Consider the following 20767-nt stretch of genomic DNA (forward strand, 5'->3'; position numbering starts at 1 on the left):
GAATTTAAAATAAATAGCTGAAATTCAAAGTACATTATAATACTGTTCAAACTTTAAACTTTTGGTATTATTATTATTTTTATTTATTTTTACTGTTTTTGAAAACAGTCTCTTATGCTTACCTGTTATGTGTATGTGTCTTCTCAGTTTCCTGTTTGTCCTTATTTGGTTTTGTTCCGGTTCTCATCATTAGTTCTTTATTAGTTAATCATCGTTAAGGCTTCTCACCTGTGTTCTTCTCGTTTGATGAATAGAAAGATCAAAAGAACAGCATTTATTTGAAGTAGATCAAGAAGTCTATCAACATTACTGAATAAAAATATGAATTTCTTAAAAAAAACTTACCTCAAACTTTTGAATGGTAGTTCAGTCACTTTGAGTCATAGTTTTCATGCATCATTTAAATATAATAAATTGTAGAACTACTACAGTGAAAGTATGGCAACTAATATTTAGGAATGACATGCAAATGCATACTTTTTTCTCCCAGTACATGACCATATTATTAGGCCAATAATGAAAAAAGAGCAGTGATCAGGTAATGTCTGCATTTTTTTGCTTTGTCTCTTTCCTGTTCTCTCACCCTCTCCCCACTCCGTAGTTGTAATCATTTTTCATTGTACAAAAGTAATTAGCCCAATATAATCACGCTCATATTTTGTATGGCCCAGACACCGCTCTCATTGTGAAGACTATTGCCAGTTTGTTTTCTGTTCTGCAAGAGCTAAATTGAAATTTCCCTGGAAAAACATTTTTCAGTGACGCTAATGCAGTTTGAGCTGTGTGCAAATAGTTCATTTGGCACAGTAATAGGCAGCGTGTACGACAAGGCGGCAAAAGGCACAGAGCATAAGTGATGTACACGACCCACATTAGTTTAAAGTGTAGATAACGATTCTGTCAACAGTGATGATGATGATGATAATAAGGTAGTTTAATTACGGTTTCCACTTTGAGTAATATAAAGCAGGTAGTGGTTGAATAGTTATGGCAGAGGGAGACAGATTCTCTGCAGCTGTGCCTTGAGACTCTCATTATGGTTGCAAAACTTTTCCTGTCACATATTGTCATACAAGCCCATTTGTCAAGACACTAATCCCCTGAAAATGAGATGTCTATCTCAAGAGGGTGAGCAATGGAAAAGAGACACAAAAAATTAGCACTTTGTACTGTTATGTAAATTCGCTAAGAAAACAAGGACATCTGCTGTTTATGAATCAGCATTCTCTCAGAGCATTAATGCTCGACATTAATAGAATATTTAAACCCCTGTTTTTGGCAGTTGTTGAACCAAATTGGCTAGATTAAAAGATCAACCATTTGATATTGTTCTGCAAACACTGTGTGATCGAATGTGATTATGCATATTTGTTTTATTTATTCATTTATTTATTGTTTTCGCTAAGATATTCTGAAGGGTTGTTATTTTTTTCAGTTTTCCAGTAATGTAGTCGTCACCTCTCCTACACGCTTATGTTTTCTAGCCAAGAAATCTGATTTAATAAATTGCATAGTATTCCATTTAATTAATCATTTTAGTAATACAGAATTAAATTATTATTCAACATAGTTTTAGTTTTGTTTTATATATACATTTATAATTATTCTGTAAATTAGTCATAACTCATACAATAAAATCACTTATACTCACTCAAGGTAGCATTTATTTGATCAAAATTTCAGTAAAAACAGTAACGTGAAATATTACAATTTAAATTAACTGTTTGTGTTTTCATATATGTGACCCTGGACCACAAAACTAGTCATAAGGGTCAATTTTTTCTAAATTGATATTTATACATCATCTGAAAGCTGAATAAATACGCTTTCCTTGGTTTGTTAGGATAGAACAATATTTATCTGAGATACAAGTATTTGAAAATCTGGAATCTGAGGGTGCAAAAAGAAATCTAAATACTGAGAAAATTGCCTTTAAAATCGTCCAAATTAAGTTCTTAGCAATGCATATTTCTAATCAAAAATTAAGTTTTAATATATTTACGGTAGGAAATTTACAAAATATCTTCATGGAACATGATCTTTACTTAATATCCTAATGATTTTTGGCATAAAAGAAAAATAGATAATTTTTACCCATATTTTTGGCTATTGCTACAAATATACCCCAGAGATTTAAGACTGGTTTTGTGGTCCAGGGTCACATGTTTTAAAATGTAATTTATTTTTGTGATGGCGAAGCTGAATCATCAGCAGCTATTACTTCAGTCTTAAGTGTCATCTTCAGAAATCACGCTAATATGCTGATTTGATGCTCAAGAAACGTTTCTTATTATTAATATTTAAACAGTTGTACTGCTTCATATTTTTGTGGTAACCATGATACATTTTTCAAGATTCTTTGATGAATAGAAAATTAAAAATAACACCAATTGTTTGCAATGTAAATTACATTCCTACTAACCCCAGAGAAATGTATGTTGTTTTTTTTTAGCATTTTACGCAATGAAGACCACATTTCTAACTCAAAAGTAGTTTAATTCTGTTTAATTCCTTTTGCTGTTCTGTTGTTAATTACGTCATTTGAGATTGAATTTATTATGGTGAAATTGGTTTGATTTGAGGTGCGCACAGTGTTTTCTGTCATACTAATGCTTAAACATGACTCTGTCCTGGTCTTGTGGGACTTTCGCACTGTATACATTCCATAAGTCACCTCAAAAACATGTCTCAGTTATTATTCTGTGAGTGGAAGAGGAAAAGAGATAGTGTGCTGGCCCTCTGCCATGTATTTGGTGCAAATGGCTCCTGTGGCCTGAAGGAAGTTTACCTTTTTCATAAGCTGTTAATGATTTATTAAGGAGTGCGGCAGAGAGCTTACACACCGGCCTCATCTTTCTCAAGGTGACATCCTGGGGAGCCCCAGCGAGCTGGAGACCTGGTGAATTTTTTAGCTGGCTGGAACGTCTCATCTCCTCTCCCTTTTCAGGAAGAGGCGGTGGAGCTTTAGTCAAGTTGTCACACGAGAAGGTGAAGGCTGTTCTTTAGAACAAGGAAGCAGAAGCGTTATTTTAAAATGCCACCTCCGCTGCTCGGGTCAGTATCCGATAAGATCTGCGGTATATAATCCTGTTTTCAACTAGAGTAAATCTCAGCCCAAACATGCTCTTTTTAAAGCGAGGGGAAACCCTGTGGTAATGAGAGGACTGAGATGTCTCAGGCTTATCCCATTGCCCTGCCATGCAGACAGTGTGACTGCATATTTAACACGGGATGAGATTTAAGTATTAATTCTTGGTGGATATTTTTCCACAAAGTCCCAATCAAAGCATTCTATTGCATAATGCCGCCATGATCAGATTTTGTTTTTCAGTTTCTGTCTGTTTTTCCACATTAAAATAAGCATAAATGACTTGGTGTGAACGGGCTTTAAAGGATTAGATTAAATTATTAGATTTGTTTATTACAAACATGCAGCTTTTCACTTCACAAAATGTTACACCCCAGGTTAACTGATAGAATGATAGAAGAGTCGTGTGGATTATTGTGATGTTTTATCATCCAAATCATTCATATTTATCCAGTAAATTAGTATATTTAACACATGCAATAAAATCACTTATACTCGCTACGGTATGATTTATTTGATCAATAATTCAATAAAAACTGTAACAAATTTACAACTGTCAAATTTAAACTGTTTGCATTTTAGCATATTTTGAAATGTAATTTATTCTTGTCATGGCAAAGCTGAATTATCAGCTATTACTCCAGGCTTAAGTGTCATCTTCAGAAATCATGCTAATATGCTGATTTGATGCTCAAGGAACATTGTACTGCTTCATATTTTTTTGTGGAAACCATGATATGGTTCTTTGATGAACAATGTTCAAGAGAAGCAATTATTTGAAATGGAAATGTTTTGTAATGTCTTTACTGTCACTTTTGATCAATTTAATGAGGCTTTGCAGAATAAAAGGATTAATTTCCTTCAAAACATGTTAAAGAATTTAAACAAACAAGCAAACAAAAAAAACAACTTAGACTTAGTTCAAGACTTAGTTCACACTGCAGGCTAAAGTGGCCCAAATCAGACTTTGCCCAAATGTGACCCATATCTGATTTTCTTAAGTCTGAACTTTTTCAAATCAGGCCCAGGCCACTTTCATATGTGGTCCTAAATCGGATACATATCCGATGTTTTGCAATGCGACTTCAGTCTGAATGGCCATGTCGCATTTCATGAGAGTTTTACATCATTGAAATGCGACAGACATCACAATTCTGTGCTGGAGGAGGCGGGAAGATTAAAATCACAATGGCAGACAATATATAGACAATAATATCACTTCGTTATTTAGGCTCCGATTGCACATAACTTAAAAATTGCTGAAAACACGCTAACTCGAGCAGCATTCATTTTTATTTCCGCAAACACAGTGCGCTGCGTCTGACATCACGTCTTCTTCTGCGCATGTGGGTCACTTCAGGGCTGTATACGGTTCACACACGAGACTGATGACAGTCGTATTTAAATGTGAACAACAGCCCAAAAAAAACGGATTTCAGCAAAAAATCCGATCTGAGCATTAAGACCTGCAGTGTGAAATCTTAATCTAAATCTTATTTACCCTAGACTTTTGAGCAGTAAAGTACGTTGTTTTTTCTTAGCATCTTATGCAATAAAGGCCATATTTTGAACTCAAAAGTAGTTTAATTCTGTTAAATTTCTTTACTGTTCTGCTTTTAATTACTGGTTAATTGATGGAATGGAGTTGTATGGAATATTTGAACTCTCATTCTGACGGCACCCATTCACTTTAGAGGATCCATTGGTGAACAAGTGATGTAATGCTAAATTCATCCAACTTCCAAACTGTTCTGATGTAGAAGCAAACTCATCTACATCTTGGATGGCCTGAGTGTGAATACATTTTTAGCAAATTTAATTTTTTTGTTGATCTATTCATTTTATGCTAATATTCTGTAAGCAGTTCAGTTCATCAGTGTATTGTATTGATTATATTGGACTAACATTTAAAAATGAAACTTACAACATGAAAAAAATCAGGCTGTTATGTGTTTCTACTGATATTACTCAATATCGGTTTTCATATAAATTGATCGGCCTTGCAGGAAAATTAGTGTCATAAAGCTGTCACCCATTTAAATATACACCAGTTATTAATAATACTCTATTTTTATCTATTATTATGTTATCTAATGTGCTTGAGAATTTAAGTCATAGCTTGATTGAAAAGAATATAATGGGCGTTCCTCTGAGGAGCACCCTAGATTTAAATCTCAAAGGAAGCTAGTTATATATACAGTTCTCATTAAAAGGTGTCTTCTGTAGCAATCTACTTGTAATAATGCTGACACACACACACACACACACACACACAGCACTACATGTTTTAACAGTGATTATGGAATATTATCCATAGAGTTGTTAATTGAGTGCTGATTTATAGTAATTATTTTAGAATTTACATTTCAGGGTTACGATAAACTGAAAGAGATCCAAAAGTGATGCCATTTGTGTTAATTGCATTTGTCTAATGAAGTAAAATGAGAGCCATTTGTACTAAAAAGTTTGATTTCTTGTATCAAAATAGACCAAAATATTTATTTTTTAATTCTACTTAAAGGAAGAAAAAAAAAAAACATTGTACGCTGATGTAATATTCAGAAATTTACTCGTAGACCCAGACAGATTTATGAACACAGGAACATTTTTGGTAAGAACCTATCCAAGTATGTGAAGCCTTAGATTTAATAACCGGTTGACCCTCCTTTGGCAACAATAACCTCCATCAAAATGTAATTGCGGATCAGACGTGCACAACGGTCAGGAGGAATTCAGCACCAGACCTCTTTACAGAACTGTTGCACATCAGCAATATTCTTGCTATCTGATGTGAATCACTCTCTTGAGGTCATGCCAAAGCATCTCAACCGGGCTGAGGTCAGTAGTCTGACTGGATCACTCCAGAAGGCTTATTTTTTATGTGTTGAAGCCATTTGGTTGTTGAATTACTTCTAAGCTTTGGGTTGTTGTCCTGTTGCATCACCCAAGTTCTGCTGAGCTTTAATTCGCAAGCAGATGGTCTTGCATTCTCCTCCAAAATGCTTTGTAATGGAGCGACTTTATTAAATCTGTTCAGGCACATTTAACCATGAGTTCATAACCCTGATCCTCTCTAAAACATTTTAAACTTGAAACTACAAAAATGTTCAACTTAAAGGTTACTATATATAATGAATAAGAATAATATTTACTATGGTTCAAAAGTTTATGTGATCAAAAATACAGTAAAAGCAGTCAAATACTGTTAAACATATTATTACAATACTGTTACGAAAACTGTCTTGATACAAAGCTGAATTTTCAGCAGTCATTATTCTTCCAGTTTTTTAGAAAATATTGTAATATACCGATTTGGTGTTCACGAAACATTCATAATAAATGTTGAAATCAGTTGTGCTGCTTAATATTTGTGTGAAACATGTACGTGCTACATTTTTAAGGATTCTTTGATGAATAGAAAGCTCAAAAGAACAGGAATAAAAAATAAATATATAAAAAAAAAATAATGTAACAATTTAAAAGATTTTACTATGCCCTCTGATCAACTTAAAGTGTGTTTGCGGAATATAAGTTTATATTCAAGATTTTATTTAAGATTTGTTTTTATTCGTCACATACACAATTATACCAGCAGTGAAATGTAAGTCAGGTCCGCTCCAAGGACAGTGCAATTGTATAGAATACAAATATTAAGAAAAAGAAAAGTAGAAAAAAATAAAAGAATAAAATAAAAGATAAAAAAATATAAATATAAATGTGCAGGTCAGTATGTTGTTGACATAAATAGTAATATAACAGGAATGTGCAAAAATGTTGTACAGGGTATTAAATAGCAGCAATATGAGGTAGAAAAAATTATGAATAGCTTATTGATATATTGATATTTACATGGAGTCAAGTGATATTATGACACAGAGTTAGAGTTTAGGAGCCTGATGGCCTGGGGGAAGAAGCTCCTCCTAAGTCTCTCAGTTTTTGCCATCAGGCTACGGAAGCGCTTACCAGATGGAAGCAAAGTGAATAGCTGGTTACCAGGGTGATTTGAGTCCTTGATCATTTTGACAGCTCTACTTTTGCAGCGTTTGAGGTAGATGTCCTGCAGAGAGGGGAGAGCAGACCCTGAGATGCGCTCAGCTAAGCGTACAACTCTCTGTAGTGCTTTGCAGTCCTGATTTGAGCTGTTTGCATACCACACTGAGATGCACTGAGTCAGTACACTTTCTGTGGTCCCTGAATAGAAAGTTTTCAGGATTGCTGGTGAGACCCTGAATTTCCTCAGCTGTAGCAAATGGTACAGTCTTTGCCTAGCTTTCTTAACCTGTGTTTGGATGTGTGAAGTCCCCTCTTTGGTTCTGCTCACATTCAGAGAGAGACAGTTGTCCTGGCACCATGATGTGAGTCTCTCTACCTCATCCAAGTATGCGGTCTCATCATTGTTGGAGATGAGGCCCAGAACCACAGTATCATCAGCAAATTCGATAATAGATGTGGAGCTGTGAGAGGATATGCGTGTAGAGAGAGTAGAGCAGGGGACTCAGGACACAGCCCTGTGGGGCTTCTACGTTCAGGGTGATGGAGTTTGAGGTGAACTGGCCAACTTTCACCACTTGAGGTCTGCTGGTGAGGAAGTCTTGAATCCAGTCACAGAGTGAGGAGTTTAGGCCGAGGTCTGTGAGTTTAGAAGCTATATATATATATTTGACCCCAAACTTTTGAATGATAGTGTGTATATTCTAAATAAAGTGATTTATATTTCTTATTCATTTAACATCATAGCAATAACACATTGTTTTGTTTTTTATGTATAGCATATAATGATATATGATATACATATATAATATACATAATGCATATAATATATACACACAATGTATATAACACCAGAAATGATTATAGAATATTATATTATATGTTTATGATAGTATAATTAACTTTTAATTAACTCAAATTAGTGTAATTGAACTTTAACTGTACTGCTACAAAAGATCATTTTATTATGGCGAAAATGAATTATGGTAGAAAAGAGTGCAAAATACATGACATACATACACAGCAAAGTGAGTGGAGTCTATGCACGTTACAATGCAAATTGATAAGCAGAAGTACCATCAATCACCATGTTATAATTTAAGCAATAATTTCTCAAACTATTGACTTCCAAATGCTAAAAACTTCTTTTTTTCTTCTCCATGTTCATGTTCTCTCTCCCACACACACATTCACACACAAGCACATGGAATTCTGAGAATGCTTAGCTCATTAGTGTATCTCAGAGTTACTGTGCAGTTCATCATGCAAAGCTGAACTAATGGAGCAGACCTAATGCTCCTCACACTGGCTGCTGGATCATCTCTGATGTTTTGTATCACTGTAGATTTAACTCAAAAATCAACATTCTGTGGCTCATATTAAAAATCTCATGAAAAGATAACCCCTATATTTGTGAAAATGTCTTTATTTTTGCTCTGGTTAAATGTTGCGAAACCGATTATTAAAGCTGTTTAGGGCTGCATTTACATAACCCCAAAAAACTACAAAGGTGGACTAACATTTATTATAATTCATATGCTCATATCCATTCTCATGTAACCACAAATTACAAGTAACCAACACGTGCCATTTCCATCTCTCTCCCTCCTGCTTTTTTGAGTGCACAGGTATGACCTTCAGAATAATTTTGGTTGCCACTTCCTGTCCTGACGGGTTGCCATGGTAACAGCTCTTTGGACTAAAAGACAGACAATGTACAGCGCTGGCACTAGAGCACTCGTGTCTGAGTACTGCGTGTTTCTAATGCTGTCAGATCTGACTACTTCAAGAGAGGGGATGCATTTAGACTTGCCAAGTCTTCAGATTAGCCCTGAAGTGTTTATTTCCCCCCCATTTCATTCAGAACTCAGGAATGGTGCAATGGCAAAATGCTATATTAATGATCATTTAGACAATGTTGGAATTTTTTTGAGTAAATTTAAATCAAATTGAAAGACCTCAAGGAATTAAAATGTTAACTGCATGCTGATATACTTTTAACTGTGGAAAAATCATGCTAATTCTGGTTTAGGCTTATGTCTCCACCTTATTTTGCAATGCAGAAGTAAGCTGTTATTCACTCCCCCCCACCTACAAGAGACTCAAACCCATGACCTTCGTGTTTCAAGTCCAACTCTCTATCCATTAGGCCACGACTTCCCTGTGAAATGTGTTAGACTTAAGATTCATTAGAGGCTAGAGGTAAATAACTAGAAGAATAAAGTAAATAGCAGTAAATAGTAAAACTATTTGCACTACAAACCAATGTGTTTACAATAACGGATTTTTGTACCGATAAAAGTGGCCGAAATGCCTTGTACATTCAAGTTGCAAATGGCCAAACCTGGTTTTACGTTAAACATTTACATTTACATTTAGTCATTTGGCAGACGCTTTTATCCAAAGCGACTTACAATTGGGGAATACAAAAAGCGATTAATCTTGAAGAGGCAATCAGACAGAGGAAGTGCTCGTAACACCAAGTCTCAGTCATTGTTCAAATAAGTACAAGCTAGTAGGTGGAGAGAAAGTTTTTTTTTTTTTTTAAGTTTAGGATGAAGTCAAGTACTGCCGAAAGAGATGAGTTTTCAGTTGTTGCTTGAAGGTTGCCAGGGATCAGGTTAAAAAAGGTAGATATGTAAAAATAAGGGATAGTTCACTCAAATATCTGACATTTTGAAGAATTAAAAATAGTTGGGTCCAAAAAAACAAAAAACAAAACACTGATTACTAAGTGAAGTATCTTTTTTCCTTTAACAATACATAATGAATCATGTTTATTCTGAGAGATAATTCAGGTGTTGGGTATTTAAGAGCTGATTACATAGAATATTAGTCACCAGTAGAACAACCATTCATTTATGGTGAAAAAAAAAGCTAATACCCATCATTATCCTCTTGGTTTTTGTGAGGAGGGAGATGAGGTGGAGGATTTTTCATTCATTAAAAGTCCTTGACATCAGTTTTTAATTTAGAAAAAGACATTCACAAATAGTGTGTATGTACACATTTGCTCTTTAAACCCTGTATACACGTTCAGAAATTAATCAGTACATTTATACAATTCTAGTGCTGTCAAATGATTAATCACGATTTGTTTTTGTTTTTGGTCACATAATATATGTATGTGTGCTGTGTATATATATATATATATATATATATATATATATATATATATACACACACACACACACACATGCATGTATATATTTCAGAAAAATAGGTTATCCTTATATATTAAATATTTATATATAATATAAATTATATGACTATATAGACATGTAAGTACATGTAAATATTTTCAAAATATATACTGTATGTGTGTGTATTTATATACATAATAAATATACACAGAACATACACATTAAGCAAACAAACTTTTATTTTGTGTGCGATTTAAGTGTCTGTATATATATATATGTATATCAGTGGTGGAAAGAGTACTGAAAATTTGTACTTAAGTACAAGTACAGTTACATTGCTGAAATAATACTCAATTACAAGTAAAAGTACAAATTCATATCAAAGATCTATGTGGATAATAGCTGCTTTGAACAAAAGCCACTTTTAACTTATAAGCAAACTATGTCAATTAGTGGTCATGATACAGGAATTTCTGACTTTCAAATTTGATTTCAAACTGAACTGAATTTACGAAAAAAAATACAAGTACATTGTCAGTAATAAATTCATAAAACAAATTACCTCAATTCAGTTGAGGTAGGCTATTCGAAATATGACTGAATACACTGAATGTTTATAAGCAGTGATTTAAGAGCCATTTATGTTGTTTATTTTGATAAATGGATGGCTTCGACCTGTAATGTCTGTACATTGTAGTGATGCAGTTAGACAGACTAGAATATTTATATGTACAAATCATACAAATATCCCATTCCAAGACATTTCTAGCATAAACTTACATTGTAAAGAAATTAAAGATCCATCTTTGATTGCTGAAAGACTTTCTGGTGCATTTCATTTTCAGTCAATGAAATTTCCAGTAGCATTCCCATCGGTCAGGCGTGGATCTATTCTGAATGGTTGAGAACCTTTCACAAAGTTTAATCCAGGAGTAAAGAGAAATAATTTCTACGATAAAAGCACGGAGATATCGCGATAGCACACAGTCCAAGTGCGCACAAGCAATAACAAGTGAGAGGACAGGCAGCTCATTTGTGTAAGTCAGGCCTATTTGAGAGCTGCATTCATTTTTCTGCGATTACATGACCGTGTTCTCATGTTACAATAAAGCGCTCGGCACATTTGCGCGGGAATGATTAAAATTATGCGGAATACTTGCAATCCCGCGCGGATATTCAGACTCTGTAACTGACAGGAGGAGGATGCGTGTCAAACTCGCTGTCGGAGAGGAGAGAGACTCAGCGTGTATCGGTGTATATATGGTAGATACTGTGGAGAATGAGTAATGGAACCGTGTCAGATATTTCATTATCGGTATCAAAATATGGATATTTATGATGACACTACCATGTAGTTTGTTTCTCCAAACTTTTGACTGATATATATATATATTATACACACACACATACACATACACACATGTTTGTTTTTGTGGAAAGTGGGGACATCCCATAGGCGTAATGGTTTTTATACTGTACAAACTGTATGTGCTATTGCCCTACACCTAAACTTAGCCCTCACAGGAGACTGTGCATTTTAATGCGTTATGAACGCTTTTATAAGCGTTTTGAAAAGTGGGGACATGGGTCAATGGCCTGAAAAGTCACCTTCACCTTGTAATACCTATGTCATACCTGTGTCATTATACAAATTTATTTATGTCCTCATTTGTCACAAAAACGCACACACAAACACACTCACACACACACACACACACACACACACACACACGTATATATATAGGGAGAGAGAGATGAAGTGAATTACCTGAGTCTGTGTGTATCCCAAAAGTGTTCAGAAGCAGCATCTCTACTAATAGCGAAACTGTAAGTTCATCTGCTTCAAGAACAGGATTCACTCAGCACACAATGCGATTATGATTCATGGTACTGATTTCACTATACGATTTTCTCACAATTTTTTTTAAACAAAATGAGATTTAAGACAAATTACAAATGAAAAGGTGTCATTTTATTATTGCTTGGACAAAATGCTACACATTTCTTTGTGAAACTGTAATAGCCTATGTCAAATAACAAAATCAAATAAATAAACACAAAGAAAGGGAATCTCTTCATATAAACAAATAAAGGTTTTGCCTGTGCTCTTTCCATTTAAAATTATAGGTGTATTTTCATCATGATCCAAACAAAGATGCTGTATACATGTAGCATGAGCAGTTTTAATCTCAATTAGATTGTATAATTTCAAAATTTGAAGCAAAGACAGAATGGTATGACTTTAGTTTTGTGAAATTATGCTACATAAAACATCTCTTCACTAAACAGAAACAGCAGACGGGCTGAATGAAAATGCAGATTCACTCTCTGACAGCAGGTGGCGCTTATGGAACAGCAGCAATACAGTGTTTTCTTGGTTACCGCAGTAAACAAAGCAGTCCTGCACTTATGAACGCTATTATAATTTTATACTGTATGCATTATACAGAGGCAAGATGAAAAGAAAATACCATCTAATCTTTTCTAAAGACAGTCAGTCCCCTCAGAGATTCATTCATATAAACTCCTACCCTCAATTGTATCGCGATTCCTTTAACATCTCAACCAATGTGAATCATCACATATTTGTTTCGATTTTCAACCGGCTCAGGTGAGTATTTTATTATAGTAAGAAATTCGTGCCTCAGTGACATGAGGGTAAATAAATAATGACAATTTTAATTGTAGGCAATAGTCAGATTTTCATTCATGGCAACTTGACACTGTTCAGTTACTACTTCTGCATAATAATTAAGTGCAACTAAAAAGTGGTATGCAAACTGTTGTCTTGGTTTTTTTAAGTTATAAAACAACCCTGTTTTTACAGTGTGTCTTAAACATGACCTTAATGTTCTATATTTTATTAATGAAATGTTGCCTAAAACAAAACCTGAGCTCAGATTGATCCCAGTAACAAAAGGACACAGATTGATACCGAAGCTATCCATTGGCCACTTTGAGCGCACAATTCACTTATCTCTCAATAGTCCTGACATTCAGTTGGCATCTCTGTGTCAAAATCAAATATGAGTCATCCATAATCTCAGCCGGACAATAACTGACAAAAGATGGTAATCTCCACTGCTCAAGGCCACAAATCAATGACCACAATGTCATCCGTAATACTATTACAAGGATGGAATCAAGGGAGGGAGCTTTAATAGGGAACATATCAGCATGTGAGGGCTTCTGGATTTTCCCTTGGCCGGAAAAAGAACAGAAGATCCTGGCGTCTATATCCAGCGATGTCCATTAATCATCTCCAGTTGCTTTTGTGTTGTGCAGTCTCAATGTACTGGTCACAACAAACTAAAGCCATCTATTATGTCTGATATTAATACAGAAAGGCCAAGATGATTTATAATGCTTTTTTTGGCGACATCATTTGCTAATTAATAACAGCGCAATCTCCCGTCGCATAAGACCGCCCTAGTATCACTACCTTTATTTTTTTCTAATTTATTAACACATTTTCATGCACAAGCCAATACATGTTTTCCTCCACTGAGCTATTATAGATTCATCATTAAGTAGGTCACACACCAGATAAAGAGGTAGAGGAAATGCTCCAGTGGTTATTCGACAGCCTATTTCTAAGTTGGCGGAAACTGCGAGAGCAACGGTGCACTTTTAATCAAACACATACAGGATGTTTTGTTATAACAGTGAATGGGTCGAGCTAATGACATTTGTCTAGAAATTTGACACCTCCAGTTTGTCAACTAGTATAGTCGGCATGAGTCAGGCTGTTGAATAATGATGATCCATGAATCCAAATTAAGTGCTGATCTGCCTGGTAGTTATGAACGGTGCGAGGGAAGCAGGGTTCTCAGAACAGTGAGGAATGAGGATTGATGTGATGTGATAAGGGAGACTGGGACTAATTGCCACAATTTTTATGCCAGTGAATATTTCATAGAGGTGCTTTTTCCCTGGTAAATTTCACATACAGTACCTTAAAAGAATAGTTCACCCAAAAATACAAATTTGCAAACAATGTGGTCACCCTAAGGCCATCCAAGATGTAGATGAGTTTGTTTCTTCATCAGAACAGGTTTGGAGAAATGTAGCATTACATCACTTTCTCACTGATTAATCCTTTGCAGTGAATGGGTGCCGTCAGAATGAGAGTTCAAATAGCTGATAAAAACATCACAATGATCCACAAGTAATTCACAGAACTCCAGTCCAGACAAATTAATGTCTTGTGAAGCGAGAAGCTGCATGTTTGTAATAAACAAATACATCAAGGCATAAAACTTTAAACCATTGCGTCTGGACAAAATGTGAGTCCAAAAACCATGGAATTACATTCCCTGTCATCATCTCACATCCAAGTCCACCAACATTTGTTCAGAACTTCTTTTAGCCTGTTTTCGATCGGAAATGGTCCTTGATTTGTGCATATTTCCCTCTTGATTCAGTCAAGATGACTTTTTTTTATTAGGGAAAGCAAAGATCATTTAATTAGATATTTAAATAAATATATATGTAATTTATATAAATATATAAATGTGTTTGATAATTAACTAAGACATTGACAGATAGTTTAAATAATTTTATAATTTGTTAGCATTTAAAATAGATATTGTGTTCATTTGTTTATACCCAACAGCTATTGCAAAAAAATTATTATGAATTTGGAGAAAAGAAATGTGTGAAGTGACTGAGATGCAACCCTTGTTAAAATTTCCTAGTGTGACAACTATCCCTGGTCTCCGCTATTTGATACATTGAGATGTTATTCTGTTACACGTCCATGTGCTCTGGGCAATGCATGATTGCCAGATTGTCTGAATCATTAGAATAAAGAGCGGCTGCAATCAAAGCATTCATGGGAAATCTCCAAGAGTGCACTCCTGTGATTCATTTGAAACCCCGAGAGTGGGCTTGCTTTACAGCACTCTCTGTGTTACTAGTTAAAAGATGAAGCATTTTATGTCCTTTCTGATTTTTGACAGCCACTTGACATGTCTGTTTACACAGATGTCAGTTTCCTTTGTCTTTTCAGATGAACAAAGCTTTATTACGATGGTGCAGGTAACATCATCAATGCAGACATAATTATGAATTATGCTTATCAATCGATTAGGAATTGTAATAGATTAGCATAATCTCAAAATGCTGATTAATGAATCTAATTCATTGCAATTAATCACATAAATCAATATTTGCTCAACATCACTTTATTGTGGTAAACGAGTAAATAATTGAATAGACGTTACAAAAAGTGCCTTTGCTTTATGTCCATATCAATATGCAAAACACTAGACATTTACCTTGATAAAAACCAATACTGTGAACATTTGTATTCTAAGATTATCCAGTAAAACAGTAGCTGTTACTGCCTAAAAGGTCCTGAATTTATTGCATCTCATTCCTCCTCTCATAATTTAACTACCATATGGCTTAACAGCAATGGATTTGCACTTGATTTTGTAAGCCCTATAAGCATTAAGCATGGGCTAATAGGCAGTGGTCACATTCCAAGCTCATTGTGTTGGTCATTAGAGGATGTGTCTACAGAGGCTCTGCTGAAAGGGCATGCGTGCTAAAGCGACAGTGACACTGCTATTCCTCTTTCTGTTTTAAAAGCAGGGGAACAGATGAGCAACGGCAAGGCAGAGTGCTCGGCTGGAGTGTGTGTTTGTGTTTGTGTGAGCTTGAGGTGGGGTGGAGGTGTGAGTGAGTGATTAATGGGATCCTACAGACCATTCCAGAGTCTAGAGACCTGCGTCACCTTTCTCTATAGTATTAAGATTCACTGAACAAATTGGCCAGCAAAGTAAAATCAGGGGCTTCTGCAGGGAAAATGTCACCAGGGCGAAATCTGAGCAGAGTTGTTGATCTAAGAGATTCAGTTTGAAACTTTATTGGTGTAATTTGGTGAAGTATTATGGGGTGGTGTAAAAGCCTACAAAGGGATGTGTTGAGTACAAACTGACAATATAGGGGTAATTCAATTGCATAAGGACTAATTAGTTCCACTCTGGTACTCTCTCAAGTGTTGTTCTGTACTGGAGACGTTATCTACAGATTTAGAAGAGGACATTGGGATAATTTGTTACATTTAAGAAGAACAGTTGCTGTGCTGTAACTTTGAATTGTTGCATAGTCTGTTGCTCAGAATTAAACTGAATTTTAAAATTCCAATTCCATTGAGTTATTATTAATTCACTTTCTTTTTAAATAATAAACTGCTTTATAACGGTTTACATTTGTAATAATAATAATGATAATAATAATAATAAGAAGAATATAATTTTTTATTAAGGATTTTGTCAACTTCCCCAGATTGGAAAAATGTGCCTGTGGCAGCCTTTCTGCCGTTGACGTTAAATTGCATTAAAAAATTAATTATAAAAAATAATAATGGAAAACATTGGAAAAAAATTTTATGTGGCATTTCTATAAAATTGAATGATATATGCTTGCATGTTTCCTGACACTTTCAAAGTGAAATACTCAGTAAGTGGCACTAAAAGTGTTAAATTTTCCTTAAAGTAAATAAACTTGTATGTGTCAATGCTTTATTATTGGTTTTTGTACGTTTTGCCAGAGTACAAAAATGAAATTTTAGTGGCGCTGAAAGTTATCATCAATGCATAATTTGTGTGGAAAGTTGTTGATGTTTTACTGCCTCTACAGAGTTAATTTTACCTGGAATCTGCAACGAATTGTTTATATAGATATGTTTTTGGTGTTTTGTAAATATGTAGATAGAGACACATTCCCCGTGAGTCTAGGTTGCAACTTAGCCTTCATAAAACCTCATAATTTATATATATAATCGAGAAATTGTTTTTTTTTAATACCCAGCCCTAGCATATTTTGTTGTTTTTAGTGGCCTCCGCTGTCACTGCGGTGTGTGGTGTTGAACATGAAAAGTGACGCACAGTCTCTGTTTATCGGTTCTCTTCATAAATAAATAAATTCATAAGCCTATATGCTCATCTTGTAGGTTCATTATTAAAAAATGAAAATGTGAACAAAAATAAAAGCTATGAAATGTTTTATTATAATTATAATATGAAAATTAAAAAATTATGAGTAATAATAGATTATGATGGAATTTGTACAACCCTGTCAGTCAAAATGTCAGACAATGTTAAAGTCTAAAGGCTAACCGACGCAACCTCTGATATATATATATGACCCTGGACCACAAAACCAGTCATAAGGGTCAATTTTACGAAATTGAGATTTATACATCATCTGAAAGCTAAATAAATTGATGTATGGTTTGTTAGAATTGGACAATATTTGGCCGAGATACAACTATTTGAAAATCTGGAATCTGAGGGTGCAAAAAAAAATCTAAATATTGAGAAAATCGCTTTTAAATTTGTCCAAATGAAGTTCTTAGCAATGCATATTACTAATCATAAATTAGGTGTTGATATATTTACAGTAGGAAATTTACATGGAACATGATCTTTACTTAATATCCTAATGATTTTTGGCATAAAAGAAAAATCTATAATTTTGACCCATACAATGTATTTTTGGCTATTGCTACAAATATACCCCAGCGACTTAAGACTGGTTTTGTGGTCCAGGGTCACATATATATATATATATATATATATATATATATATATATATATATATATATATATATATATATATATATATCTATATATATATATATATATATATATATATATATATATATATATTAATTTATATTAATTGACATGTCATGTAATTAATATTATTACAATTTTTTGATCGATTCACCGCCCTAAAATAAATAAATAAACAAACCTGAGTGAACATGCTCTATGCATGCTTTCTGGAGCTCAGCAGAAAATGAATGTGTGATCTCTTTTCAGTAGTCTCAGCAAAAACAGTTTTTAATGTGATAGTACTGGGGGAAACAGCTGGCAGCCCATCCCCCACACGCTGAGGGAGAGTAGGAGAGAAAGAGATAGACCACATGCTGTTATACAAGCCTATCTCTCTAACGTTGCTCTCGCATGCCACTCACAAGGAGAACATTTGCCTGCCCTTCATGATCCAGTTTATATTCTTGTTCACGCAAATCCCAAGGACTCTCATTTACATAGTGTTCTTATTTACACAAATTAGTGCAATGAAATAAGTTCAATATTCCAAGTTACAAATCAAACTGGTTTGTCAAAGAATGAGTTCTCAGAACAACCTGAATTCTGGAAATGTTGGGTTTTTAAAATTTGAATAAAATGAAAACTAAAAGACTTTCAAATCACATGAGTCAATATTTTATTCACAATAGAACATAGAGAACATAACAAATGTTTAAATGGAGACAATTTACACTTTTATCCATTAAATGAGCTCATTTCAAATTTAATGCCTGCTACAGGTCTCAAAAAAGTTGGCATGGGGGCAACAAAGGGCTGAAAAAGCAAGAAATTTTGAAAAGATTCAGCTGAACATCTAGCAACTAATTAAGTTAATTGACTTCAGGTCTGTAACATGATTAGCTATAAAAAAAAGATGTATTTGAGAAGCAGAGTCTCTCAGAAGTAAAGATGGGCAGAGGCTCTCCAATCTGTGAAAGAGTGCGTAAAAAGATTGTGGAATACTTTAAAAACAATGTTCCTCAATGTCAAATTGCAAAGGCTTTGCAAATCTCATCATCTACAGTGCATAACATCATCAAAAGATTCAGAGAAACTGGAGAAATATCTGTGCATAGTGGACAAGGCCAAAGACCTTTGTTGGATGTCCATGGTCTTCGGGCCCTCAGACTACACTGCATCACTCATCTGCATGATTCTGTCATTGACATTACTAAATGGGCCCAGGAATACTTCCAGAAACCAATGTCGGTAAACACAATCCGCCGTGCCATCTGCAGATGTCAACTAAAGCTCTATCATGCAAAAAGCAAGCCATATGTGAACATGGTCCAGAAGCGCCGCCGTGTCCTGTGAGCCAAAGCTCATTTAAAATGGACTGTTTCAAAGTGGAAAAGTGTTCTATGGTCAGACGAGTCCAAATTTGACATTCTTGTTGGAAATCATGGACACCGTGTCCTCCGGGCTAAAGAGGGAGACCTTCCAGTGTGCTATCAGCGTTCAGTTCAAAAGCCAGCATCTCTGATGGTATGGGGGTGCATAAGTGCATACGGTATGGGAAGCTTGCATGTTTTGGAAGGCACTATGAATGCTGAAAGATATATAAAGGTTTTAGAGCAACATATGCTCCCCTCCAGACGACGTCTATTTCAGGGAAGGCCTTGTGTATTTCAGCAGGACAATGCAACACCACATACTGTAGCTATTACAACAGCATGGCTTCGTAGTAGAAGAGTCCGGGTGCTGAATTGGACTACCTGCTGTCCAGATCTTTAACCTATAGAGAACATTTGCTGCATCATTAAACGAAAAGTATGTCAAAGATGACCATGAACTCTTCAGCAGCTAGAAACCTATATCAGGAAAGAATGGGACCAAATTCCAACACCAAAACTCCAGAAACTCATAACCTCGATGCCCAGATGTCTTCAGACTTTTTGAAAAGAAGAGGAGATGCTACACCATGGTAAACATGCCCCTGTCCCAACTATTTTGAGACCTGTAGCAGGCATCAAATTTGAAATGAGTTTATTTTGTGCATAAAATTGCAAAATTTCTCAGTTTAAACATTTGTTATGTTACCTATGTTCTATTGTGAATAAAATATAGGCTCATGTGATTTAGTTTTCATTTTATTCAAATTTAAAAAACGTCCCAACTTTTCCGGAATTTGGGTTGTATTTGCAATAGTGTTTAGAGTGGTTTCAGTGGCATTTCTAAGGTGTTGCTAAGATCTTGTGAATGGTTGCCTGGCTGTTGCTTACTACCTGAGTCAAAAGACAGCCTCGGGTTATTATCTATAATAATAAAGCTATTTTTCCACAGGTTTTTATCAGCCTCTGAATGACAACTGCACATCTGATTGCTTTAAAAAGTTTCAATAAGCCACACAATTTAAGGTATGATTCATATTCATAGAACAAAGTATGTGGCTTGAATTACGCACTAAAGCTTCGGGCAGAAAGAGCAGAAAAAAAAACTACATTTCCAAAGAAAATGCAAGTGCTGTTTGCTCTGTGCCACACTGCTGAGGTCTGTCCACAGTAAAAAAGAACCAATCCCCATATGTCTATGATATTCTGGTGCCAAGATATGGCTGGGGCACCCATGGGTTCAGAGTCGTTACACTCTGTCTATGGGATTTTTATGCTTGTTTTATCATCCGCTGGGTGAAAAATGTAAGTCTGATCGCTTAGAGCAGTAATAGCATACCTCTTCACAATAAGCTTTGCAATTTGAGGTATCATCCATCTCTGTAGCACAAATGTTGTAGGAATGAGGCCGTGTCTTGTGGTTACTAAGCAAATGATAGGCAGAGGTGTTGCTAAGTGTTTACTAGGCTAATCTATTTGGTTCCTTCTAGGGTTTTTGGATGTTGCTAGGGTATTGCTTAATGGTTGACAACCCAACGTAAGTCTATTTTTATGTATTTGAAAATCATAATTCCGATTCTGAGCCAGGTTCAGACATCCTGTGTAATC

This window comes from Barbus barbus (assembly GCF_936440315.1).
Source record: "Barbus barbus genome assembly, chromosome: 24".
NCBI classification, from domain to species: Eukaryota; Metazoa; Chordata; class Actinopteri; order Cypriniformes; family Cyprinidae; genus Barbus; species Barbus barbus.